General features: G+C 39.2%; 1 protein-coding gene across 4 annotated transcripts in view; it reads right to left on the minus strand.

The window, feature by feature from the left end:
- Positions 1-27,930, minus strand: part of MTUS2 (microtubule associated scaffold protein 2) — a 249,671-nt gene that overhangs the window by 185,628 nt on the left and 36,113 nt on the right. The window contains exon 1 of one of the 4 annotated variants that reach the window (XM_027677799.1): positions 9,093-9,102. The exons of the other annotated variants lie outside the window; for them this stretch is intronic. The gene's annotated coding sequence lies outside the window, so the exon portion shown is untranslated. Of the gene's footprint in view, positions 1-9,092; positions 9,103-27,930 lie in introns of those variants that run through there. 4 annotated transcript variants of the gene reach the window in all.

Genomic DNA, 27,930 nt, shown 5'->3' on the forward strand with positions numbered 1-27,930 from the left:
ATTGCTTAGAGGATTGAAACTGAAAAAGAAATAGCAGTTCAACTGGTCTGTCTAACACATAGGTTACTCTTGTATTAACACTGTTAGTGGTAAGAGAATGAAAATTAGAAATGGGAAATTAAAGTGAAACAAACATTTCTCCTGTTGTGACTCAGTTCTGCACCAGAAGTGTTACTAGGGGCATTTTTACTGCCTGGAATGATGCAGGACCATGCCTATTAATCATTAAAAACTGATTAAAAGAGAGCACTGAAAAATAAACATTATGAAACTATTGCCCTCATGCTACAGAAGGAATTATATATGGAAAAATTAGTGGCTTGTTCATTTAGTCTCTTTGTTTACTTACAGTAATTTACATGAGGCAATAAGGGAATATAAATATCCAAAAGTACTATGGAGGAATGAAAATACCCCTTGCCAGGAGTAACACTAAAGAAACAGAGTGTCTCTTGGGTATTCCACACTTCTGATAATAAGTTAACTTTCAAGAAAGTTTCCACTGGTTAACTGATAACGATGGCACTAAATACAATGCAAAAACTGCAAGAGTGCTTTTTAAATAACTGTGGTCTGGCTTCTTTTATTTGGCAAACCTTCTAAATACCATTGTGGCATTATATTAAACTATCTCACAAATGCTCAATCAGCTAATGTAGCATTGCTGGGCTTAAAAAAACATGAAGACCTATTTATAAATAACTTCTCTGTGTTCAGTGTATTTTTTTTTTATTCTTTCAAAGAAGGAAGGCTGTTGCCAAAACCTACGTGCCAGTATAATTTGGCAAGCTCTCTGTAGTGTTATCTGATCTACAGAGACATTAAATCTGCACTGCAAATTCAACAACTTACTAGAAGATGGGATTTGTTGTCTATTACACAAATACATATACAGTTGATAAGACATAATAGAACAGCTGTTGTGGAGGTATTTCCACATAATTCACCCAATGCAAGCAACATATATGCAGCTGACATCTTCCTACTGAAAAATCTTGGAAAGCCAGAAGTGAGTGCACATGATCATTAGCTATGCTGCCGTTTTCATGTACTTTTTTCCCCCTTTGCCTTCAACACACTCAAAAGCTGCATCTTACACTAACTGTGGGCTGTATTTTAAAAAGGAACTGCTTATGTAGGAACTTTAGCATGTGAATTGCTATAGACCAGGTAATTTCAGAAGTAGAGAATAGCCATGTGAAAGGTTTTCTTCCCTTGCTTGCACATAATGTTAAGTTTAAATAGCTAAAATACATCTTCAGGAAGGACACACTACATGGTAGATTTCAGCCTAGACCTACATTTTTTTAACGAGTGAATACAAACCATATAGAGAAGGGTTTTTTGAAAAACAGAGATAAACCCTTCCTTGTACAACAGCAGTGGGCATTGCCATAATGCAAAAGCAGGATGTTACAAGCTGTGGGGACACTTCTGCAAATCTCAAATCTGTGCAAAACCTATCCAAGGCCTTAATTACTTCCTCTGTAATACATGTATACCTAATCATGTTTCAACTTTCATCTTCTCTCCTTCCTCTCTCATGGTCTTGACATCTAATGTTCTGTTCAAAGCACAAGCAAGCAGAAAATTCTTTTATCTTATCCTTAGGGAAAGTGCAAAGCATCAACCAGAGGTAACAAAGTCTCTACAACATCTATCCTCCTTATTGAGGAGAAATAACAGCCAGTTTCATATTTTGCAGGAGTAGGCAAAAAATTTATTGGTGTGAATGCATAAGGAATCAGATGGTGTCTCTCATCCAATTTCTGCTATTTGATATTAAGTCCATGCCCCTATCATAGACATGAAAGCAAAGACATACAACTGTACTGGTAGCAACTGAAACGCAATCGAAGTTTCCTGCACTATGGTCTTACTTCATGTACTTTTTAGAATGTTCTTTAAGTTTATATGATTTAGGAAGAACTTTTTCTGTTAAAACACAAGGCTTCCAAAAACAATGACAAACCACAAGTACGGATTTCAGAATTGACAGGTTACGTGTTAGAGCATTCTTGATTTCAATTCTGTGAATTAATTTTTAGGATGAAGGGTATATTAGATCACACAGTCCATAGTATTTGATCATACAACTGAATCTCATCCATACAAAGACATTATGTGTTGACACCAAGAATGTGGATAAATTAAAGCATTTCAGTCCCTAAGAAACCAGGCAGAGACATGCAAGATTAAGGTATAAGAAGGCCTGAGGTCCACGCACAGCAGGGAGCTGATGTGCTTGCCTGCACAGGCAATGCTCTGGGCCAGCAATGATGCTCCCTGACACAGTGAAAAAATGATGAGTTTTCTTGTCTTTGCTAATTTCTTCTCAGTCCCAAATTTATCCAGGATTTGGAAGCTGAGCATCTTAACCAAGGCTCATCATCCAAGTAATTAGAAATATGATCCTTTCTACCTCTTGTCTCTGTTACTTGTGTCCCATCTCCACCAGTGTTTCATCCCTGATTGTTTAGAGAATGTAAAAACCCCACAAGCTAAATCAAGCCCTCATTCTTCCCTCCCCACCCCCAATCAAATAAAATAAATCCAGAAAACATTAATTAATTGCATGTTAGAATAAAAATACCACCAGATCAATGAAGCCTTTTAGCAGAAGTCCCATATCATAATCACATCAAGGGATTTTAAATTTTAAGCTATTAAACCCCTGTACTTGTATATTGCTACTTGGGAATGGCTAGACATCTCAGTGCTCAGAGAGCATTTGGAACTTATCTAATTTTATCTTGCTCCGATTTTAAATATTTCAGTGAGGATGGTGGAAGAAGCCATGTATGAGCAGCCTTAACTTAAACACATCAGCTAGAAGTCCTGGGTAAGTAAAACAGAACTCACATGAAGTTTAAATCTGTCTTGTTCAAACCCCATGTACTGAAGAGAATTTAATGAGTAGTTCACTAAGGATCTGTAGATAAAAATGCATCCAAATCAAGCACTGAAATAATTTTAAGTGACAGATGAATTCATACAAACTGAAATTTCTTAAGAGGAACTTTGGGGGGAAATGCCTATGTTCATTAACCAGATTACTTGTTAGACATAAATTGTCCTGTTTTAGCTGAAAGACTCCCCTGTACTCCTACAGGAAGAATACATGAGTTCTTCTGTACAGCAGGTCTTATCACCAAAACTGGTATCTTTGGATCAGGTTTTGCATATAAAAAAATTATCAATGAAAAATATTCTATGTGAACTGTGTTACTTTGTCTACAGAGAATGTCCCCTTTAGTTTGTTTTTTTACAATGAATGGTATTTCCAATTCATTATGTCAGATTAAGATACAACAGTTACATCTTTCAGTTGCAATTACTGCTATTTGTGCAACTGTTTTCCACCCATTTGTTTTAGCTCTATTGTTGTATAAGCTACATTGGCAAGAATTTTTCCAAACAACAAAAACACCCCTTTGACACCTAACTTTTCATAAAATACAGTCATTTGCGTTCCCATAGCACAGCTCTCTTAATCAAAAAGAATATTAAGCCTTTAAGGAAAAGAAAAAAAAAAAAGAAAAAAAGAAAGTAGTATGGTAGTACTTCCAGCCCACACCTAGACTAAAAGTACACATGGTTAGCAATGTTCCTGGGCAGTGGGGACAGCTGGCCTGAAATGGTCCATCAGCCCATCTTTATCCTTCCAAACATTATTATCCCCCAAAAGAGGGTGGACACTTGCAACTACATCCTTGAATGTTCAAATTTTGGAGATACTCTAAGGAAATATTTGGGAGAATATTAACCCTCACAGGCCAAAGTTACACCAGCTGCCACTCCAACAGTTTAACCAGGTGGAGATCAACAAATGTTCAGCAAGGCTCTCTGTTTAGTTTATCTGCATATATTTGGCTGGGAGAAATAGAAGAAAATATAGCTAATAAAACTGTAACTTTATGGAAAGCTGTGGAGAACCTCACTGTACTCCTGGGCTCTGAATCCCAATGAAATAAGCCTGAAAGACAGGAATCAACCACTGAATATTAACAGCCTACTTCTGCAATCTGAAATGCTTTTGCTCTTTCAGCCTCTTCACTCTGGAAAACAGTTTATGTAAGAAATAGCCCAGTAAATACACTCACATGGTATTTGTGGCTTCAGATTTTAAGAAAACGTTTATTGCAAGTGGAATCCCCCAGATTGCAGCTGAGTATCTTCTGTCCCGTTTCTCACATGGTACCAAAGCCAGAGCCAAACCATTTGGGAAGGAGATGCAGTGCCTAGAACACTTCACTACTTTCTGCATAAAACTGCCTTTTTCCACCCAACTGCCTAGAGTTCTATGCAGTGCAGGCTTCCATCCTCCAGATGCACCTGCACCTTACAGAAGTTCTTAGCAAGAAGTCATAGAATCATAGAATATCCTGAGTTGGAATGGACCCACAAGGATCATTGAAATCCAACTCCTGCCCCAGCACAGGACAACCCCAAGAGTCACACCATGTGCCTGAGAGCATTGTCCAAATGCTTATTGAACTCTGTCAGGCTTGGTGCTGTGACCATTTCCCTGGGGAGCCTGTTCTAGTGCCCAACTACCCTCTAGGTGAAGAATCTTTTTCTAATATCTAAACTAAACCTCCCCTGACACAACTTCAGCCCTTTCCCTCAGGTCCTGTCACTGGTCACCACAGACAAGAGATCAGAGCCTGAATGTTCACAGCAAAACATCTGCTGCCTTTAAGAGAACAGGTTTTCACCCCCATGAAGTTACTAAGGTAGGTTATTTTTTTCAGTCAAAATAACTCTGTCACCCCATTAAAATTCTACACATTTTTGTGGGAAAGTTTGTATCTCATTTTTTCTAAGTAGACAATGATAACTAATTATATCTGAAAAAGTACTTTCAAGAATAGATAGAAAATTTTCTAATTTTATTTTTTCACACTTTTCACATAAGACAGTCAATATTTTTTGACCAGTTCTTTTTATTTGACATTTCAGGACAAAAGGGTTCAAGTCAGCTGGCATGAAGCTACACCATGACCTACCAAAAAAGTGCAAAGCCTGTACTAATTAACCTCATCCCACAATGCATGTAAGAACAACATCAGAGTGCTGAAGAATATTTGCAGAGACAGCAGAAGGAAAGCTGAGGGAAAGCAGGAAGGGAGGAAACAGTTAATTAATCTTAACAGAGAATGAGATAATTAAAAAAAAGAAAAAAGTATTGAGAAATCTACTATTTACAATGAAAGGAAAAATAAAATTAAAAGAAACTGGAGTAGGCTGATAACCAGGAAGATGACAGAGAAATACAATCACAGAAGAGGAGGAAATTGCACCCATTTGCAAATAACAACTCTGGCCTTTCTTAAACAGAACTGTCACTCCCAGGAAACCCTTTGGATTTTGGAAAAGTTGAAAAAAATACAAGAAAACCACAAGGTGTACAATCAAGACTTAAAGGAATGAAGTCAAGCTAAATAACTCCCTGTCACACCTTGTTTCTCGGGGTTTTGCTAAAAAGAACACTCAGGAGCAACCATATCCGTTTCTTATCTGAACTAGATGCTGAGAAATTCCTCCCTCTCTTTGCTCTCTCACAGACTTCTCTTGCTTTAATTAATTTCCTTTGCTGTGGGACCTAGACTGTGACCTTTGCACCTACCTGGAAGCCTAAGGAGAGAGCTACTCAGCTCAGAGAGATCCCCCAGTGCACTGGGGAGCATCTCTCTGCCCTGCAACACAATCAACCAACCTTGGTGGTTTGTTCCGCCAGCTCCCAGCCAGCCTGGCCTACCCCTGACCTCCTTGGCAAGAGGAATATTACAGTCAGCCAAGTCCTGGCTTAGCCCAATCCCTGTTTGATCAGCAGAAGATTATGTTAGGAGCTAGGAGCTTTGCTAGCTGAATTCAGCATGAGTGTTCAGGCTCGCTTCTGCCTTCCTGTTGTAATTACTTGATTATCAGCACACACACCTTCCACAGACACCTCCCAAACAAAGGGTCCAAAGCTCTCCTGTCATCAGCCTTTTCCCTGTCCTTGGAAAAGGGATCTCTGGGTGAGAAATTGTGGCATGAAGCCACTATCCTTATCATATACTGTGGGATGTTTTTTGAGAAACACAAATGCAAGCAAAGTGATTAGCCATGGCTGTGCCCTACAGAAATAAAACTGCTTCCTTCTGATAAGCAAAATAACTGTTTTGAATGTGACTTCACCTTATTCTGTGCAGTTACACAAATCAGGGATGTTATCTTGGAGACAAGGACAATAATGAAAATAATCTGTTCCCATTACTTCCATGCATCAATGTTATCTTGCTTAAAACCAGAAAGTTTTAAAAGAAAAGTCTGATATCACATCTGGCACTTATGCCATGTCGAGGTCTGTCCTCATTCTAGCACTTGCTTTCTATGGCAGTCAGTAAGCTCATAACACTTCTGTCTTGCCCTTATGGATTCATAACACAAGTAACAGCTAAAACCTGAATGCTCATCAGCTAGAAATGCTGGAATCAACTGATCATAAAGCAACTGCAAGTTTCTGATGTGATGCAGCCAAAAGAAAGGCATATGCAATCTTGTGGAAGCCTTTTCAACACAGACTCACAAATATAAGTGTCTCTGTATAAAGCATTGGTGAGATACCAAGCAACCCAACAGTTAAACAGGGCTCAGATTTGGGTTCTCTGTCCACATAGAGTTAACCTGCAGCTAAATTATCACATTGTTATGATCCTTTCCCATTATCAGAAACTATTATTTGCTGCAAGGATTCACCCCATTTGCTTTTCAGACTGTTTAGACAAACAAAAAATCAAAGTAACGTATATAAGCAGAGCAAATTTGGAAAGAAGTCTAATCCCATTAATCGGGAGAAACGACAGAGATCATCCATGATGCAACCAATCTGAGATAGAAGAATATAATAAAACACATTACAGATATTTCACCGAGAAGTATAGTCTGGTGAAAAGGTATTATTTGAAATGTTGCAGCACCATGTTAGGGTTTAGGAAGAGATTTGCTTCATCTTTAAGGACACAGCCCTTGCTCATTCTTGGTTTCTCCTCAGTCTTTGTTAAAAGGCATAACTTGAAGTTGTGCCAAGTGATTTATAAGACCAGACCTTTATTGCTTTAGCACCTTTGAATTCATTGTTGGGGGTTGACTCACACACTGCAGGTGTCTTTTACCTGCTTGAGTAGCATGGGCCACTAAAGTCATCCAAGAAAAAACTACCCAAAGCATGAGATCAAATTACAAAACAAACCATATAAATGTATACTCCACCTCTTTTTGATTAACGGTGAGCTCCCCACAGACTTTTCTCTTCTATTTTGCCCCTCACTTGCCCTACATGCTTAGCTTGCATATTTTTCTTTAGTCAAAGGCTGTTCAAGACTGGCCAACAGACTGTGGTATTTGGTCAAAGACTGTACAAAACTGGTTTTACATTCCTTGTACTTCACACAGCAAGGTCCTGTTCTCAGCTGGACGCTCTATGAGGCAATGTAATATAAATAGCAGCTGGAAAGTTAAGACAGAGTACTGAGCCCTCACATCCAGCCTACTCCCCTTGCACAAACGTAGCTCAAGCACACAGGGTGCTGTGATGGAGCAACAAATTTAAATCACCTGTGGTGCTCAGGTTTATCCTGTCTAATGCTCTGTCATTCAGATATTCAGTGGAAAGACATTTCACACTACACTACTCAGCTTCATTTAAATTTTTCTACCCTTGCATGTTGCTTAAGCCAACCAAAGTTGCTGTGACAACAGGCTGGCTTTGTATTTAAAGCAGAAAAGCTTAGAGAATCTGGAGCAAGGAACATATGGGAAAAAGAGCCCCAGTCCTGCAATCCAGAGAAGGGGCAGCAGGTGGACATTTGTGTGAGCAACAAGAAGTGAGATGACAAAAAGAACTGTTGAAAACAGTGTGGACGGGGACCTTCAATTTAAACCACCATTGGTACTAAAGCTGTTTTTTACTAGCTCATGTCCTACCTACAATAACATGCAGCAACCTATCCTTTGCTTTTTTTTGGTAAAAGCAACTAAAATCAAGATTTAGGATTTGATTTACCTGTGATTCATCACTCACAACACACAGCAGGAGACTGTCCTAGTTGTGTTTGAGACTGAAGTCTCAATTGGCAGTATCCCAGCCAGTCCAGTCTATTCCCTATACCAGTGTACAGATCCAACAGAAGCTGCAATTTGCTGCAGTTTGCTGTTATTAAAAGTCGGCATTCATAGAGTAAGAGGCTAGACTCATCTCACCTTTCTGCAAGCATCTACAGCTGAACTAGTCACGTCAAGTTTCTTTTACAAACAATAGAGAAAATGAAGTATTTCCAGGGCATAATTCATTCAATTTGTTCTGTGTACCTAGCTCAGATTGAGAGGAGTTAATTTTCTCTGCTGAGCTGAATGCTGCCTGAGGGGTGGTTCAGACACAGACACCTACAGTGTAATCTCTACATCTGGCCAGTGTCAGCCTTGGAGGTCTGAACTCTGGTCTCTGGACTTCAGCCAGTTTTAGTGGTGGGCAAATCATTTTATCTCTGCAAAGCAAAAGTTTTTTCAACAAAATTTTGCTGCCCAAGAGGTAAGTGTTGAGTTTAAGCAAGTCATGAAGACATACTCTGCAACCTGCTGAGAGAAATGGGGTCTTCTTAACGGAAATTCAAGTTAGACTTGTGGCCTGAATCATTCTGACTCTTTTATATGGCTAAGCTCAGGTAAATCTTGGCTCCCTGCTTTGCAATAGTATTTCCTATAGTTAGAATGTTGGATCCTATGGGCAGGGCTCTGGAAAAGCTTTTGAAAAACAGGTTTGACTCCTTCAGGGAAAACCACCACCCAGGCTTCTGGTAGCTGAAAGTAAATTAGGCAATCAAACAGACTGTTTTGTAAAAGCACTTGTCTTCTTGCAGTTCAAGAGTTTGTCTTCTGTTGCAGTAGTGACTCAGCTTCTGTGTTACCTACTCCAGACTTAAAACCACACAGGGAAACACAGATCCTCTGAGAAGCCACGCGCTGAGAGCATAGAGTTGCTACACAAGGAACAGATCTAATTCTCTGGATCATCACTAACAGTCATGGCAGCAGTGTTCTGGCTTTACAGCACAGGTCCCCTTGCTGGGGTATGAAGCACCTCTTCAGCCAGAGTCAGGGTTAGGCAGACACTGTATTAAGAGAAAACTCTTGAGTTATGCTGTGCTAGAGCTCTAATAGGTTCATGCAAATAAGAAAAACCTTTGCCAAATGCAAAGGTAACAAAAGAGAAAGAATACAGGTTTTATTTGGGCATTCATAAGAGGTTTCTAGATTGACTGTAGTAGTCCTTGTGATAAGAAACTGTGACTGTATCCCTGAAGCAGTTTAATAATCTAGGATACTGAGTTTTGTAGTTTCATCTTACTTGTTCCTTTTTCAATAATCAGCAATGACTTTTTTTTCCTGAAAAGTTTATGTACTAGCTTTGGGGTTTGTGTTGGGTGATATTTCTGAGCACAGTTTGCAAAACCCAGAGGTTTCTCCCAAGCAAGAACACCCTTCTCCCTTAGGACAGCATCCCTGCTCCATTAATAAGGTGCTTCTTGGTACCCCGTTATAAATTTTAACTTTTCCATTTTATCCACCCCAACCGTTTATGCACAAATTTCACTACTTTCTCCTGTTTCCACTCTAAGAGTCTAAAAAGCCTTTTATTTTTCCACACAGTCATCCACCCCCAAAACATTTTTCTTCTATATAAACTCCCCAGTGTTCTATAAACTCTTCGATTCCTTCTTTTTCTCTCTAAAGGGATAACACGATGCTTCTTTCCTCCCTGAAGTTTCACCAGAGATTTTCTTTTTATCAATGAATATAGGTCAGTGAATTTAGACCATATGTGTTGCTCCACTGGGTTATTGTTCCATTTTACAGTAAATAAGGCAGGACATCTGTTTTAAAAGCAGAAAAACCTAGAGGAGTTTGTCATATCAGACTGGTTTTGCACACCTTAAGTGTCAAAAGACCTTGAAGACACAGTAAGTGACATAGAAGGTCAAAGAGAACCTATGGGCATTTTAATCTGGAGTTATTCTTAATAAGAGCTCTATAGAGAAATCAAATTAAAAGCAACACTTCTTTGATTAGATGTGGAATTGCATCAGAATTCTATGTTGGGAAGAAAATCATCATCAATCAGAATCCAGTGAAGCTGTGAAAGCAAACCCAGTTTAAACTTTTGTATTTCTAGTCTTTTGAAAAGGAATATTTCTATTATTATTTTAACATTTCTGATAGTTACATTGATTTTTTTGATACTTTGATCAAATTATTGATGTGTCTTTATGTGCAGCATAAATATTTTTGATATGGATAACCAATGATGTGTTTTTCATATTCTCATTACAACATAACAAATATTATACCTTAGTTACAAGGTATGTAATAGGCCGCAGTGACTTCTCTTAAAAAAAAATGAAGTTAGTCAATGCATAAGACTCTTAAACTCCATTTAAACTGCAGTGCCTGAGAGCAGTTACACAAAGAGTACATCCCACAAAACATATTGTTAGTAAACAGTTTTTGACAAGTTTTGAGAGGAAAATTGTGTTAAAGAAAATAGATTGCTTTATTGCCTTATATTAACAGTTACTTAATCCAGGCTCTTAAATCTGAAAATGGAAAAATCTCCAGAAAGATCTGAAATAAATACTATGGTATACACAGATGGTGATGTTGGGGCAGAACGCCAGCATACAGAATCACAGCATTCGGCAAATCACAGGCAAAATAATTAATGGCATTTCTAGTAGCATAACACCCTGCAAACATACACACTGCCTCATGGAGTACTTGTCAGCAGTATTAATCTAGGAAATAATTAGTCCCTGTAAAGTTCTTTCACACTCTTTCACCAGATGGCCAGGCGAGATCATCAGCTAAAATCCTGCTGTTTCAGCACTGGAGAAAATGCCAAGGATTATGCTTTATGCTATCCTGTTCAAGGTCTGGGCACGCTACACTGTGTTCATGGTTTCATTCTCCCAGGTACTGCATACCAGTACATCATACTTCACAAATCCCGTCAGATCATTTTCCAAGCATCACCGCCAAGTGCACTTCACACCCCAACACTTGCAAGCCACTCTGCAGAAAGTTTTGCCATCTGCCAAAACATAGGACCTCTCCAAATGGAATGAGATCAGAATTCATATATTTAGAAACAAAATTAATTCCAAAAGAGACGGCATAAAAAAAGAAATATGTTAATAGTAGTTCACAATTACAGTGGCCATCCAGTCATGCAGCAGCTCTAGCTTGACAGTCAACTAATCTTCACTTTATCTCACTTCACTTTGTTATTGAGCAAACATTTAAGGAACTTTCCAGTGACATACTGATGGTTCCCACAAATATTCAATATTGGTTTACTCTACACATGCTGTATGATCAGCTACTGATTTAAAGGCAGCCTGGTAATACAGAAGCATACAGCTGGGGTAGGCTTATCCAGCAGAAGTGCATACACTGGCCTAGTACTACATGCAAGCACTGGAATATGAAAGCATACCTTCTATTTTGTTTGGGGTCACTGTATCCTAGGGTTATCTCCAAGACTCTGGAAGTGAGAGAAGAATAGCCTTTTCTTAGCAACTCAAGACCTGCTCAAAGACATGGAATACTGGATAAGGCATTTGATGTCTGTAAGACTTGCAAGCAGCAGCACAGGGAATTCTGGAAAGTTAACACTTCTCCTTTGAACAAGGAGCGGTGAGCCTGATTTGGCTGATGATGGGAAAAAGAAAACAAAACAGGGCTCTGAGCAGCACTGCTGTGGCTGTAGCTGAGGAAGAATTTCCATTTCAAAGCATGGTTTTCCATAGCCTACTTCTCCCTTATAAATACAAGCTGCAAGTTAAAACTTGGCCCAAAGAGTTCACCTGTCACATTTAGGAATTAAAGACTGAATCAACTTGCTAAAAAAATTCCGAAAGGAAAAAAGCTACTATTGTTAGTACAAATATATTTATAGAAAAATCAACTGCTCTTTTGGGAAGGCTGTGGGGAAAGAGAAAGCCTTGGCTGCTTAGGTTTCAAGAGGTCAACAGCAAACCACAGCTGCATACCCCTGCAAAGATAGTAATTATAGAGCCTAAGATGGCTCTTTAGACTTATCTTCAGTACAAAATTATCTCAGTTCTGGACACAAGAAAAGAACTTTGACTTTGCAGGTTTGGTGTTGACAGTCACAGGAAAATAATTGTTTTCAGCTATGCACCAGTCAGAGTTAGCCTCAGTGGTTTGATATGTCAGAGTTTGGCCTGACTGACTGATACATCCAACCCTGCTTGGTAATGTCCAAATGCGGGATGGCTTTCTAGGGAGGAGTAAGCCTTCCCAGAAGTTTCAACCAACTAGCCCTAAGTAGAAATACAGAAGATTCGCCAGGATGTTCTCCCAAAATCCCACACAGTCCAACAGAGTACTTGGAACACTTAGGGTTAGCCTGAACAGCAACACTCTGCCAGAAGCAGGGAACAAAGCAGTTGGGATTTTCCATGCAACTGCCTCCAGTCTGTTTGCCAGTCAGGAATGCAGAAGCCTTCAAGACCAAATACCACCATGTTACTTATCTGTGAAAACAAGGGAAGTAAACAGAAGGGCATGTGGTGCAGGAGGAAAGCTACATGTTTACTCTCCTGTGCAGCTGCTCCTGTCAGGTTACTCTTAACAGCATCCAGACACCTTCCAGTAGTCCCTTAAGTGATGTGGCTAATGTCTGTTATATACGGTTCATTCACTCCTCCATCCTGTTTGATTATCCTATCAATATGTGGCAAGTTTCCCACTTTATATGCTACCATGACTTTAGCTGTCTTTGACACATTAATCAGTATGCAGCTTGCATTTTTCAATGGTACAAAGCTTTTTCTGTGGGTAGCAAAAACTAGCAATGAGCACTGCCCCCCACCTCACAGTCTACCAAAGTAATCACTGGTGAGCTTTGGGGAGCACTGGAGATTAGGCCATGGGAGTGATCCTTTGAAGAGTCTGAACACTACAGCTGACATCTACAATAACCATTAGGGAAATCCAAGGGTTCATTTTCTTTGCAAGAGCAATGAACAATTCAGGCAACAAAGCAGTCAAAGACGAGATAATTAAAGAAGACTTACTGAATAATTTACTTTGTGAAAATGAAGTTTAGTGTTTGGAGTTTCTTATTTAAGGAAAATGTCAGCACTTCAATAGAAGAAGTTGTTTTCTGAAGATACAGAGATGTGAGAAACACTAAAATATTAAGAAGTGCATTAGAAAACAGCAATTACATTTTAGGATTTTTTAAAAAGTCATGACAGTTCTGCTGTATTTTATAGACATACTGCTCCAGATAAAAATTTTTTTGCACGTTAGCCTAACTTGTGCAACATTTTCTACAACATGCAGAAACTTTAACAGACTAAATGTAAAATCAGAATTTATTTCTCTAAAAAGCTCCAATTCAGACTTTGTTATTGTTCTCCTGCCATACACTCAGCATTGTTCTCAGCAAATATTTAGATAATATTTGACCAAGGCTAAATTGTCAAACAACATTATGGTCACCCCACAACCAGAGACATAGACACGACAGAGATGCCTAATGCTTTCTTTGCTTCTGCCTTCAACACTGATGATGGGCTGAGAGTCCCAGTGTCCTGAGCTGGAGGACCATGGCTGTGAGAATGATAAACTCCCAGTCAACCTTGAACTGGTGCAGGATCTGTTGCTCCAGCTCAGCCATGGTGTATGGGTGTACAGCAATGGGTATAAGGGTCTGGAGCACAGAGCAGTCCCGGGCAAAGTGTTTCTACTCCCAGTTTAGTTCCATTACTAGAGATAGTGGATGCTGGAAAAGTTGACATTTATCCACTCTACCTAAAGAGGAGAGATGATTCTAAAATGCATCAGCAGAGAGATTGATCTCATCCAACTTTCCATGCCTACACGGTAGACACTACACCTAAATTTTTGACTTTTAGCCATTTAAGATTAGCATTTACACTTATGTCACAGGCTTTGGGCAGAAATAATCACTGTAAAAGTCTAAAATAAACTTTGTGAATCTCACTGTAGAAATACCAATGTCTGTGCAGAGATATGCATTGCGGAAATGCAAGCAACTACTTCCAACATGAACCTCAGTATATGCCTGCAATTAAGCATGACAAATGCCAGCCAGCATGTGATGGGTTTTATTAGCCAGCATCACTAGTAACAGATTTAATGCTTATTGTAGCTGAAGCCCTGAAGAAAAGAAGGAGACTACACACAAAAGTCACCCTGCCATGCCTAGTCATCAAGAACTGCTGTTTGTGCCAGTGTCGAATCTTGCTAATCTCCCCCACCTCAGAAAAAGACCTGCAAAGTCTGACCAAGCAATTAGTGGAACACTAAATTGATAATGGTGAGCCACTGGCTGAAATGGAGCAGTTTTGGAGATGGAAGAAAGGAAAATAAATTATTATGATACCACCAAAATAATCTCAGTTCCTCCCCAGCAGGCAGCAAAAAGTCAGGAGAAAATGGTGTCAGGGAGTAAGACAAAGGGAGATGGGAAGAAAAATCTTCAACTCCACCATACACAATTTCTCTGATTTGCCTTTGCAGGCAAAACACAGTCTTGGTTACATAAGCCCTCAACATTTCTCCTGACATTGGGTAGGCAGAAACCCTATTCTCAGTTTGGTGAGGTCAGGAGCACAGGACACTTTCAGTTTTTCACTGCTCCTTCCAGTAGAGGACCAAGAGACACCAGTGCTATACGTAAATTTTCAAAATGAGATACCATACCTCTGAGGGAAAAGGAGACCATCTTTTATAGCACAACAGCTGCAGATAGTAATTTATGTTGAATAATACTTTCAAGAACAGGGTGGTGGGAAAAAAGGTTAGTCCAAGATTATGAGCAGCAGATAAATACATTTTGTCAGATGAGAAACTGATTTTTCCCCTTTATATCCATAAACATCATGCTAATAGAAAAGGAAATGTGATGCCATGAAAAAAGGCATCTTCCCATCAGTCTAATTATGCATTTCTAAAATAAAGCTTTCTAGTTAGGTTTGGTTTGGGGTTTTTTTGGGGTTTGTTTGGGGTTTTGGTGGTGGTGGTTTTTTGTTTGGTTGGTTTTGATTGTTTGGGGGTTTTTTTAGCTGGGAGAATTATCACATGAATTATTGCTTTTCATTCTGAAAATAGGAACTTACCAATTTCAATTGCAACAGATTACCACAATGAAAATCTGATAAAACATGGTTGTTGTAAGGTACCCTGATTCCTTTAGCTGAAGGTTGATTTTTATTTTTCTGGAACATGTAATTGTAGTATCTGTATTTATTGAGAAATAAACTCAGCAATGAATGGCATAATACGAACAGAAGAGTCTAGTCACAAAGCATTTAGTCACACAGTTTACTCATTTATATACTGTTTATCTTCTGGTATATGCCACAAGAAGTAATCATTTAAATAAACAACTTCCTTAGTAGGTAATAAAATGTTATTGAGTTTCCAGTCTCTCAGCATGTACTATGGCTATAAATCACCTTTATTCTAAACTTATATTGATTTGCAGCACTGGGAGGTATTTTAGAAATGCCACAATTGAAAGGGAGGCACTGGATTTTTGTTTCTCCATAGTCATTGCAGCAATCCTGAGAAAGGTATGGGTGTTTGGAAATGTGCCTGTACCTTTTCAGCTATATCAGCTGTTATAATATGCAATATTACCTCTTCTGCAAACCTTACCTTTTATATTGCCCAAGCTTTTAAATTAGTATAAACCACTTTCAGATGTCAGTTACAGTTATTGCTGAAAATGTTCTCCTGTAAATTACCAAACTCAATGCTCTGGGAAAATCTGCCAAGAAGTGGATACAAAAATGACTTTGATCAACGCTGGCAGCCCAGACACAAAAGAACAAAGTAATAAAAGAGGCATCTCTTATTGTCCTATATTCTCCAGTTTTGAGGTGCATTTGATGCATCTCTCTAATTAGAGATGATAGCCTACAATTGGTCCTGCCTCTCTGTTTCTAGGCTCCTTGAGGAAGAAAAGGTAGGAGCCAGCCATCCCTTTTTACTTATCTTTCTGACTAGAGTCTTCTCTTTTGATGAAGATGATGGCACATGTGAGAAAGGTAGGGGTGCTCATGATCTTGAATGACTAAACTGGCCAGTAACTTCCATTGCTGAATCTCTCTGTCTTCAGCTCCTAGCCTCACCACACAGAGTGTCTGCTGTCCCAGGAATGTGAGGAGGACTGGAAGCCCTAGAGAAGGGATTTCACAGTGCTCTAGGATGTGTGAAACCTTCGTGACAGCTCAGTGGATGCATCAGGGTGATTAATGTTGCATGCTGTCATCTGAGAACATCTGCCAAGAGCCAGGGAGATGCATCATTTGTCCCTCCCATATAAATATCCTTTAGAAAAGAAAGAGGTTAGTCTGTTTTGGAGGACTCTTTATGTCTCGGTGGTCCCACACTGATCCTATAAAGATGTCTCTAGAAAAAACTTTGCATTAAAAAAAGCATATTAACTTTCCTCTGATTACAGCTCACAGCACATCTGAGAATCTTTTATTACCAGCAAGTGATGCTGGCAAGGAAGACATCACTACGTACCAGTTCAGAGTAAAGTTGGACAAAGCAGTTATGCAAAAATGAACTCCTCAGATTTTTGCTCCTTATATTTGAAACAAGGCATAGCTACACAGTATTATATCAAATCCTAATTCCTTCTATGCAACAAACACAGAATTTTAAAACTGTTTCAAAACCTGAATAGTACCTGGACACTCCTCAAAATGTAAGGATTCCCGATTTTGGCATGAGACTGTGCAGTCTGCTTTTAGCCCCACTTGAAACAAATGAGAAATGCTACTCAGAAGCTGTTACTACACAGTACTAAACTCTCTCACCTCTGCCCAGTGCTTGATGGTTTGGGAAATCGTGGTTTGGACATACCTGTGCTGAGCTGGCCCTGTGCAAACAAATTCAGTCCAGTGTACCTGGGGTAAAATCTCTTAGAGGTTCTTGGCACAGATTTCTCCATTAGTTTCTCAACAAAGATGACGACATGGCTGAGAGAGCTGGGTTGTTCAATGTGGAGAAGAGAAGGCTCAGCCTTCCAGTACCTAAAGGGGGCCTACAAGAGAGCTGGAGAGGGGCTTTTTACAAGAGCATGTAGTGATAGGACAAGAGAGAAAGAGGGCAGGTTCAGGTTAGATATGAGTAGGTCAGTATTCTTTACTGCAAGGATGGTGAGGCACTGGAACAGGTTGCCCATAGAAGTTGTGGATGCCCCATCACTGGAGGAGTTCAAGACTAGGCTGGATGGGGCCTTGAGCAACAGGATCTAGGGAAGATGTTCCTGCCCACTGCAGCATGTTGGAATTAGATGATCTTTAAGCTCCCTTCCAACAAACACCATTCTATGATTCTATAGTAAGGTAAGATTTAGTGTGGAAGTGCCATGGTATAGCACTAAACAATGCACCAGTGCGGCACTGCACAGGGAAACATCCAATCTGCGATAGCATTTCCCAAAGGAATCCAAGCAATACACTCTACAACAATTATGACATTTTTATCAATATGAGAAAGAAATAAGTGTTGTGCTGCTTTTGGTTGGGGTAGAGTAAATTTTCTTCCCAGTGGCTAGTATGGGGCTGTGTTTTAGATTTGTGCTGAACACAGTGATGATAATATAGAGATTGTTTTTGTTATTGCTGAGTAGTGCTTACACAGAGCCAGGGCCTTTTCTGCTTTTCATACTGCCACACTGGCGAAGATCATGGGGGTGCAAAGGAGGCTGGGAGGAGACACAGCTTGGACAGGTGACCCCAACCAACACAAGGGATATTCCAGACCATATGACATCATGCTCTGTATATAAAGCAGAGGGAAGAAGGTGGGGGTGTTTAGAGTGGTGATGTTTGTCGTCCCAAGTAACCCTTACACGTGATGGTGCCCTGCTCTCCTGGAGATGGCTGAACACCTGCCTGCCCAGAGGGCACAGTGAATTAATTCCTTGTTTTATTTTGCCTGTATATGTGGCTTTTGCTTTCCCTATTAAACTGTCTTTATCTCAACCCACAAGTTTTCTCACTTTTGCTCTTCTGATTCTCTCCCCAATTCTGCTGGTGGGGGAGTGAGAGAGTGGCTTGGTTGCTGGCTGGGGTTACATCACCACAATGTTTGAAGTGATCAAGAGCTCAGTGTTCTGCTTTCTACATTATGGGCATTGGTCAAGTTCAGCAAAGACTGGATCTAAGGCTTCTAGGACATAAAATCAGGTTAGCTCCAGGAAGAGAGAAAACAGAGATCATGGAGCAAAAGACACAATTTCAGAAAGAAAGATGTGTGTACCAGGCAAATAAGACAAATGAGTGAATGACGTGTGGTAGATGTTGGCCACGTGGCTCACACTCAGGTAAACTGGTGGTGCCAGTAGAAGATCTAGAACAAAACCATCAAATATTAGCTCTATTAATCTAGATGGTTCACCCAAGACTCTTTTGTGAGGTCACCAATCTTCAGAAAGTGTGCATACAGAAGTTGGAAAGAGAAGATATCGATACCAGACAAAAAGGACTCACTTCTTTAAAGACTATGAGTACTGCTTTGGGCACCTGTAAAAGCTTTATCATAATCTCTAGGGAAATCCCTGTCTTCAACACAATATAGATTACAGCCTTAGTGCCCAAGAAATTGCTTCTCCCACTCAGACCAAGATTTTTTCTTAATGCCTTTTTATTGCTGTGTTGCTGACAAAGAAACTTGGCTTTTTTTAATTCCCATTTCATGTTATAATCCTTCTTTACTATTGTATTATCTTACTACTACTTACCTATGTAATTATTATTAAAGTAGAAAGTGAAAAACTGCATGAAGAGAATTACAATAATTAAACTTCTATAATGAAATAGAAGACCTTTAACAATTCACTGCACTTCCATGTGAAATTTGTTGCCACAGTTTATATGAGCAGGCAATGAGGACAGGCATCAAATTGTCCTGGAAACATTAGCCACGAACTGTAAGCTACTAAAAGTTTTCAGAGACCAGAAAGGGGAAGGCCATCTCTTTGTGTACCTCATATCCATTTCTTGTAACTGAGGTTCAACTCTATCAAGGCCACACTGTAACTTTTTTTTCAGTCTAAGTAGAGTTTCATCTTTCAGGCAGTTCGATTATATTTATTTATGGAGTAACGTGTTGTTGAATGCCCTGTTGGCAGGATCTTACTCTGCACAGATAAACAAGTTGCCCCATACAGCTTCAAATGTCACCATCACACAAGGGAAAATATCACAGGTTAGACAGATGTACTACGACCAACACATTGAGAACTTTTACTCCCCTTCTGCTGATTGAAGAATTATACCCATGAAATGGGATGACTTACACTACTGCATTGGCTCTTGGCTAGAAATAGCTTTTACCAGCCAGATGCTCCTGAAGGATGGCTGCTTGCAGCATAAATCTGATGCAATTTGATACACAGCACGGTGCATAGTCAAGATGAAATGATCCTTAGATGATTCTTCCATGTGCAAATCGTTTCAGGAAGACAATTTTAATAATGATAGTTTCTTTTTTATTAAGTCCTTCAGACTATTTTTTCAGATAATGAGCAATTGCATCCAGGAGAAGTGGCTACTTTCAAGTTAATATTTTATTAATCCTTTACCTGAGGCTAATAATCTAAGAAACCAGAGGAGCTAGCTGTTACTGAAATACTCAGTACTGAAGGCCTCTTCCAGACTAGACTTCCACCGTGCTTCCTTAGTATTATCTCCCACTTTTAACAGTCCAAGCTTGGTTATGCCACTGTTTTGTTTGTTTCTCCCTTTTCTTCCTCACTCATACTCCTACATATTTGCTTCCCTCTCAATGATAGCAAAGGGAAAGCCTAGAATTGACAAGCATGAATATAAACAGATAACAGTGTTTAAAAATATGTGACTCTTTCCAGTCTCAGTCAAGGCACCACACCTTCTCAACATTAGGGATAATCCCTGTCTAGGACTGAACTGATGAGCTATCAGTGAAACCTACTCCACCCAAAGCAACCACCACATTCAAACTCCCCAGTAGTGATTAGGATGAAATAGTACTGAGAAAATGCCTAGTCCCTGTGCTGTCAATGTTGTGGGCTTCAAACAAGCACAGGTTTTTGCTTCATGTCTAGATTTTTCATCTGAAGGAAAGGCACGTTGATGTCAGTGTTGCCAAGAGTAAAAGCTTCCATGTGATATTCAGAAACTAGTTCCAGAACAACTTAATTTCATTTTTTATGGCATGCTTCTCCCAAAAAGCTCTTCATGGAGGTGGGATTAGCGATTAAGAGATGTGGAGAGTGGAACACGTTATGTCTGTGAAAACTGGAATTAATGTGATTATGCTAAGCAGAACGTATTCCGGGCATAAGTGGTTTGCAAAGATTTAATGAAATGTGCTCCAAGCATAGAATTTTTTCTCTGGAAAATAAAGTGTGATATTCAGAGAAGATTGGGATAAAGGGGTATTTTATGGGCAAGCAGAGGAAAATCAACTGTCACTTTATATGAAACACCTTCCCTCTGTTCTGCTCTTTGAATTTCCACCATAATAAAGCAATTATAATAAATTTATGATCCCAAAGTACTGTTAGTGCCATATTTTTGCTCATGGGAAAAAAAAAGGAAGGAAACAAAATAAGAAAAATAACACAAGTAGATAATAAATTGATCAATGTTTAAGAGTATATTGGGGACGAATGTTATCAGTTGCTACTCATTCTAATACTCCACCATCAGGTCTAGTTCTGTGATGAGACTGGGCATTAGAGGATTATAAGAAGTCTTAAAATATTATCCCAAAGCCATGAAATGCCACTGTTTTTATGTTACATTTTGGCAGATTTCATGAAGCATGAACTTATCCAGAAGGGCAAACAGTCTGTGATGCCAATAATTCTGACTGCTTTGGAAAATACGTACATCCAGATCTGCACACAAGAATTCCCCCAGTGCAACAAATCATGTTTTTTTTAATATTACACAAAATATCACAAAAGAATTTTGGCTTTTGCTTATGTCTGTTGCTCACCTTGTTCTCAGCCACACCACATATCCTGAAAGCATACCTTACATCCTGTACAGCACAGTCGATCTACACACATTACTGCAGTTCAGTGTTGCAGGATGGTGGTGTGTTGTGACACAGCAGCGGAGTGAAAAGTATGGCAGGTCATTTGCAAAGTAATGTGACTTTCTAGAAACCAAGATGTTGCAATTTTTTCACTTCATGGTGTCTCTAAATGCCACAGTTACCTTTCATGGCTTGCGCAAGCAATTCCAGTGACAGCGCTACAAGGCATTTCTGCACAGTGGAGAGTACTCCAAGCACAAAGCAAACGTTCAGTGATTCATATTGGTATTTCTTTGGAAAATAGACAAAAATATATCTGCTCACCTTGGCCAGAGGATGACCAAGCAAACACCTGAGTGAACTATAACCCAAGCATTTGTGCACAAAGTATAGCAGACAGGAAAACAGAATTTCTTTCAAGCCATCCATGTATTCATAGGAAAGTAAAACCAGACTGTGTATATATTTACAGGAGAAAAGATGAAAAAAAAAGTTATTTCAGCTCTTCTCAACCAATTATGCTCCAAATATCCTTATTCAGGTATATCATGGAAGTTCATTTTGAAGTTCATAAATTAATAGCAATTTTTCAAACATCTCATTTCATGAACTGGATTATTTCCAGGTACTGAACTCAAAAACTCTGAGCTTGGTCCTGCCCTCTGGGAACAGTCTGATGGAAGATAGAAATATTTTTCAATTCTTAATTTTCTTTTTCAGTTTTACTAAACTTCTGAAAAGATTCATTTTAGACTTTAGTAATTCCTTTGAGTTCTCCTGAAGAATACAATCAAAAGCAAAAGTGAAACTTCATCTTCAAAAGCCAAAATTTTGAACATTTTCCCAGAATACTGAGACCTCTCTCTAAGTATGCAATAGCCCTCTTAAGTAATTAAAGTTGATAGAAGTTCATAAGTGCTAAATACATATATGTGTGTGTAGATACACATAAATATATAGGAAATACTTTAACCATACCTTTGCACTTTTTATATAACTTTCAAGGAACACCTTATGGAGGGGAATTCAACTTGCCTCTAACCAGCATAAGAGCAACTATTTAGCATGTGCTCATTATTTCTATGTTTTTATATCCCAAAAGACTCATTATGCCAATAATGTTTACAAAAGCTGAAGTCCTAATTTAAAGCAATGAGCAAAATGCAAAGACAGTGGTAAGGGACAGCAGTACAATAAAACAAGGCATAGCTTTTACATCAGCTGTATAAATTATCTTGGTTATTTCACTGCTTATTTCACTTCTATCCTTATCTAATGCTATTTAGATGTTTGCAATCAAAGACTATATATGATAATTTAATTTAACTACAAGGTATTTGTTAAGACAGTGTACCTACTAGTGACTAGTTATTCTGAGTTTCATATTCAAAACTTCCTTGACCAAAAATATTTGTCATTCTTTTATACACTGAGAATTACAAATACTGATGTCTACTGGAGACGTGGTGCAATAGAGAATTCTGAATACTTTCTTTATTTAGCAGGTGAAATTAGGCAATTATACCAGACTACACTAGCACAACTGAAAAGCTGAGTAATTTTCATAACACAATTAATTTCTTACCACATGGTGCCATTTAAGAGATTATAACAACTCGCCAGGGTAATATCAAACTTGATTAGAAGCCAAGAGGCCTGATTGTTATCTCCATTAAGCCAGTGAAAATCCAGACAAAATGTAATTGACACCAGCAACTCTCAATTTGCACCAGTGTAACCTTTCATACAAAGATCAATTCACACAACAAATAAAAATAATGTCTTACATAATGTTCTCTGGTGGCAAGAAAACCTTTTTTGTGCTCAGTATGCCAAGACCTTTGCACCTCCAAAAGTAAACACTAAAGATAGTGGGATGAATTTTCCACAGATATTGAGGTATACAGGGGTGGAAGTGAGATCTGGGAAGCTTTTCAGGAACTCCCAAGCTAGGTGTCACAAATCACAATCAACAGATATTTCAGGGCTGGATTCATCTGAACTCAGACATTTACAATGCAGGTAAATATGCACAAGGTTGTTGGCTATACTCCCTCTGTCCACAATGGTTAAAAGAGTAATTTAGTAAAAGCAGGAGTTATCCCATCCTAAATAAAACCAGTCATATATATATATATATATATATATATATATATATATATGAATGGGTCCTCAAAATTGGTTATTTCTCCTGTAGGGAACAGAAGGCACAGTCACAGATGATTGGCTCTGATACACATGTAAAATATTCCACATATTTTTAGTTAATGGAAAGAGATCCCATTTTTTGTATCTTCAACCTTGACTATGCAGATTAACTTCTGTTTTACTTCCATTTTGGCCTGCTCCCACAGTGACTCTTCCTAACTGGTTCATTACCGGCAGCACCGGTGCTGCTGTCTGTGGTTGAGGGACCATCACCTCCCAAGAACTTGGCCCAAGGAAATGGCCCCAGGTACTTTTTTACAGTGTCATACAAGTAACCCACTGAGGCAACATTTATACAGTGGTAAAGCACATCAGTTTTTATACAAATTAATCATTCTCTGGGACCATTCTCTGTAATTGAAGACAGCTGCCCTGGAATAGCCCCTATCCACTTACTGAACTCTTACCCTTCAAAAGGGAAAAGGCTGGTGTTCGGTGGTGCCATTCCTAAGTGCTAGCAGCGATCTTTCTTGAATAAGTTACCCTTCTCATACACATAGCTATGTTCTGTGTTTATTACCTCTTGATATGTTGAGCCTCCAGCATTCCCTTTCTGCTGCAGATCAAAACTGTGGTACCACCACACCAAATGCCCTATGTGGGGCCAAGGCTGCACCAATCAGAATTGTATGTCCTGGCCACTTCAGGCACAAGCATCCCATTGACTTTAGGGCATGTTCTGTCCACAGAGGAGATGGGACTTTAGCCAGTGACCCCAAAACTGTATTTAAACTTGAAAACGGAAGGAGCCAGAATCAATTGAAATGTGGATGAGGTATAATATGCATTGAAGATGAAGCAATTTAGGGTTATTTACCCTTGCTGGTGAGCTGCTGCAAAGTAGGCTTGAAGTGCAGATGTTCCCTGCAGAAATAATGACTGTCCAGAAAAAACCAAACAGCATGTCATCACTTCTCAGTCTGCCTTCCAATTTTCTCTGCTCACCAGTAATATACCTGCCAACCTACCTTCTCCATTTTCTATCAATTTATTTTCCTTTTTATTCTAGTTTATTTTTATCATCTACTGAGTATCACAAGTGACAGGTAGATAACATATATTTATTTATCTATATGAACATACCTTTTTAAGTTCAAACACTGACAGATACTTTGGTTAGAAGATAGTCTCTCTTGAAAAAACTTTATCTAAATTTACACTCCATAAGAGCAATACAAATGTTTAAACGATTTTAATTAGACTTGAGTCAAGGCTTTCTCTAAATAAATAAATGTAGTCCCTCAATGTTTATAATAGACAAGTTGGAGAGGTCAAATACCGCTTGAGAGGGTGGCAGTAAACAAAAGTAAAACTGATTAGCCAATTTTCCTTCTCTGTGCTGAGTGAGCCTCCAGAAGGAAAACCACCTGAACAGCAAATTCAGAATGATTCAGTTCTTGCAATGCTAAGCCGTGTGAGAAACGGCTCTGCTTCACCAGGCAGTTTAAAGCCAGCAGCATCCAAGGGCTCAGCTGAGGAAAGTCCCAGGGTCTTCCTTGGAAGTAGGGCAGCTGGCAGACTGGACACCCTCCCCAGACAAGATCTGAGTGCAACAGGCTGTGCACTCCATTGCATGACCAAAAGCTCCAGCTTTGGTCCTGCCCTGAGTGCAGACCTGGCCCCCTTGACTGCAGAAGCCAAATTTTTCTGCAGGAGGTGATTCCTCCAGGCAGAATCTTTCTAGGAAATATTAATGGTAAAAGGGTAAGCATTTCAGGCATCTGACTATGGCAAATGGACTTCAGAGACAACTGTGACACTTTCCTTAGTGTTCTTGTCCTCTGCCACTTATGGTTTGTCAGAGGATGACTGGTGCCTTGCATGTTATTTTTGTCCTTCTAGGGTTAAAATATGGCCAATTTATGAGTGTTATATTAAAAAAAAAAAAAGAAAGAAAGAAAATCACATTTCACTCAAGATATTAGCAGCTAAAAAAGCTATTATAGCTGCTGGAAACTGTGAAGATTTAATCTGCTCTGACCATGCTCTGTCCCTCCCCAACACCCACTGCTGATTAGACATCACAGGCACCATCTTCACAGAATAACAGAAGAATGAAATCCCTCAGGATGACATATTGCTTCTCCTGTAAGAACAGACAGAAAGTTTCTCCAGACCCATGACTCCCAATTGGCTAATTACATCTCACTAGTGAGGTGCAATGGCAGTGCTTTAACTTCTTTTATCATATTTTTCCTGGCCAAACTGTCCGTGTACCATGCTTCAAAAGTTGGCAGTGCCAGGAAGCAGGGAGCACAGACACTTAGATGATCCTGGACTGAATGAGCCATCCCAACAAAATTTCCGCATGTGCTATGACACCAAGCAAGAAATCTCCATAATATCAAATCCAGGAGCAAAGCTACCCATTTTCTCAATTGATTTTCATTTTTGATGCCACACTGATGATTACACTTGGTACAAGTAGTGGCACTTATGCTGTCACATGCTGCTGTCCCTAGCATACAAACCAAAATCAATGTGAGGGTAGAAAATCTACTGAACTGCACACTTCAACAAAACAGCAGGTGCTTTGAACACCCTCTATAATTTTAGATGAACAATTTCAGTAATGGTTTTGTCAGTCCTTTCTAGAAGCAGTGCTAATGGGCAACAAATAACAAAATGAAGTACAGCTGGTGAAAGAAAAACAGGTTAATATGTTGAAGGAAGGAAAGGGAAATTATTATCATAAAACATTTTTATGGCCATGTGAATTCTGTACTGCACTGTGCAGAAGAGAGATCACATCTTGCCCCTGCCCTAATATTCTTCCCGTTGATAAGACAACCCCATCAATATAAGAGAAGCAATGCAGAGTCCAGTGGTGAGACCTCCTATGGGGATGAACTGACTACTAGGTTTTACTAGAAAAGAGAAAACGTGTTGGTGCAAAGGGCAGGATGGCAGCTGTGGCTGTGTAAGACTGTCTGACAGAAGTACTCAAACAAGCACAGAGGCAATAGGGATATAGTGGGAATATTCCAAAAAATAGCAGGGGCTCCTTTTTACCAGAAATGTTTTCTTGACTGAGTCAGGCTCTAGGGAATATTACTGGCTTCTCCCCAGAGCACCATGAGGAGGTCCAAAACCAACATCTCCTCTCCAGATGAAGTAGCCCTTCTCATTTCTGCCTGATGTAATACAGAAGCAATGTATCTGCCTGAGCTGGGAGGTACTGAGCTTTTAGGGTTTTCCCTCCAGCACTGGGCCTGAGGCCTTATCCTGGGGTAAGACAAAAACAACATATAGCAAGTATATACAGATAAAGGAGATCATAAAGTACTTCATAGTATCAGCTTATGAAACATATGTAGAAAGCACTTAGCAGAAGCAGAATCCTATGCTATCTAAACACTCACATTCCAGCTCCCATCTGACAGTTTATTCTAGATGTTTCATACCACAGTTTCATAGAGGGTCTCCTTTACTAGATGCTTCTTAGACTATTTGCAGACAATCTTTCACAGAATTATCTACCTAAAAGTCAAAGTGTGTATCCTACAGTATATCACAGGAAAATGCATCAGTGAGGTGAATAATTTAATGTTTTCTGGAGCAAAAGATCATTATCCTTGAAGGAAGCGCACAGAAGAGCATACCAGAGACAGAGTTCATCTAGACTCTCTTAGGATGCTTCACTGCTTAATGTAACACTGCTGACTGGCCCTTCTATACCCAATCTATGATTTTAGATATAGGTGAAAAAGCAGATTTAAGATTTATAAACAGAACGCATGCTACATGAAGGCAAGCGTCTATAACCTACCTTCTCAGGTGTTCAAGGTCCAAAGAAATAAGGAGTGAACTGCAGGTACTAAATGGAGTGAAATCTGACAGTTTGTTTACACTGAGGTTCATATGCATCCATACCTTTGCACAGATAAAAAACCAATTCCGGCTCATAAAAGAACTCTTTCTAACAAGGAAATCTAAACCCAGCAATTGTGTCTCTTCTCTATCATCACTTTGACACTTAGGAAAATAAGAAAGGTTTTTGTTTCAGTTCCAGAGATCTCTGTTGATGTGCCTTTGTGGGAAGAGAAATCCAGCAGCACATACATCTCCTAGCTTCTACCACTGATCTGCCATGATGGGGTCTCGGTCACATTCACTGAGATGACTGGCAGGTAGCTGATGTTCTTGCTTGAATTCTAATGTCTCCCTCGTGGTGTTAATTTATTCCTCCCTAGATTTCCTCCTATTTTACTATAGCACCACTAATACAGTATCAAAATCATTTGCACTAATACCAGAATTGGGCCATGATGACACGTCTGGTTCATATGTTCTGGGGCTTAAGAATTTTTTTTCTTCTCTCAGCTCAAATATTTCACATGATTCAATCAAATGGCAGAATGGGATACTGCCAAATGTTTCTTTCTCACCAAAACAGAGACAGCTATTTAAAGAATGTTGTTACACTAGACACATTTCATCACAAAAAACGAATACCTATAATTACAATAACTGCAATTATATAATGTCAAACATAGGAAAAATAAGAAGTCCCACACTTTGAGGAAAAAATTGTAACCTGTATTATCCACAATCAGGCTAAAAATTCTGGATCTAGTC

Source organism: Neopelma chrysocephalum, unplaced genomic scaffold (assembly GCF_003984885.1).
Source record: "Neopelma chrysocephalum unplaced genomic scaffold, ASM398488v2 Primary Assembly neopelma1_43, whole genome shotgun sequence".
Taxonomy (NCBI): Eukaryota; Metazoa; Chordata; class Aves; order Passeriformes; family Pipridae; genus Neopelma; species Neopelma chrysocephalum.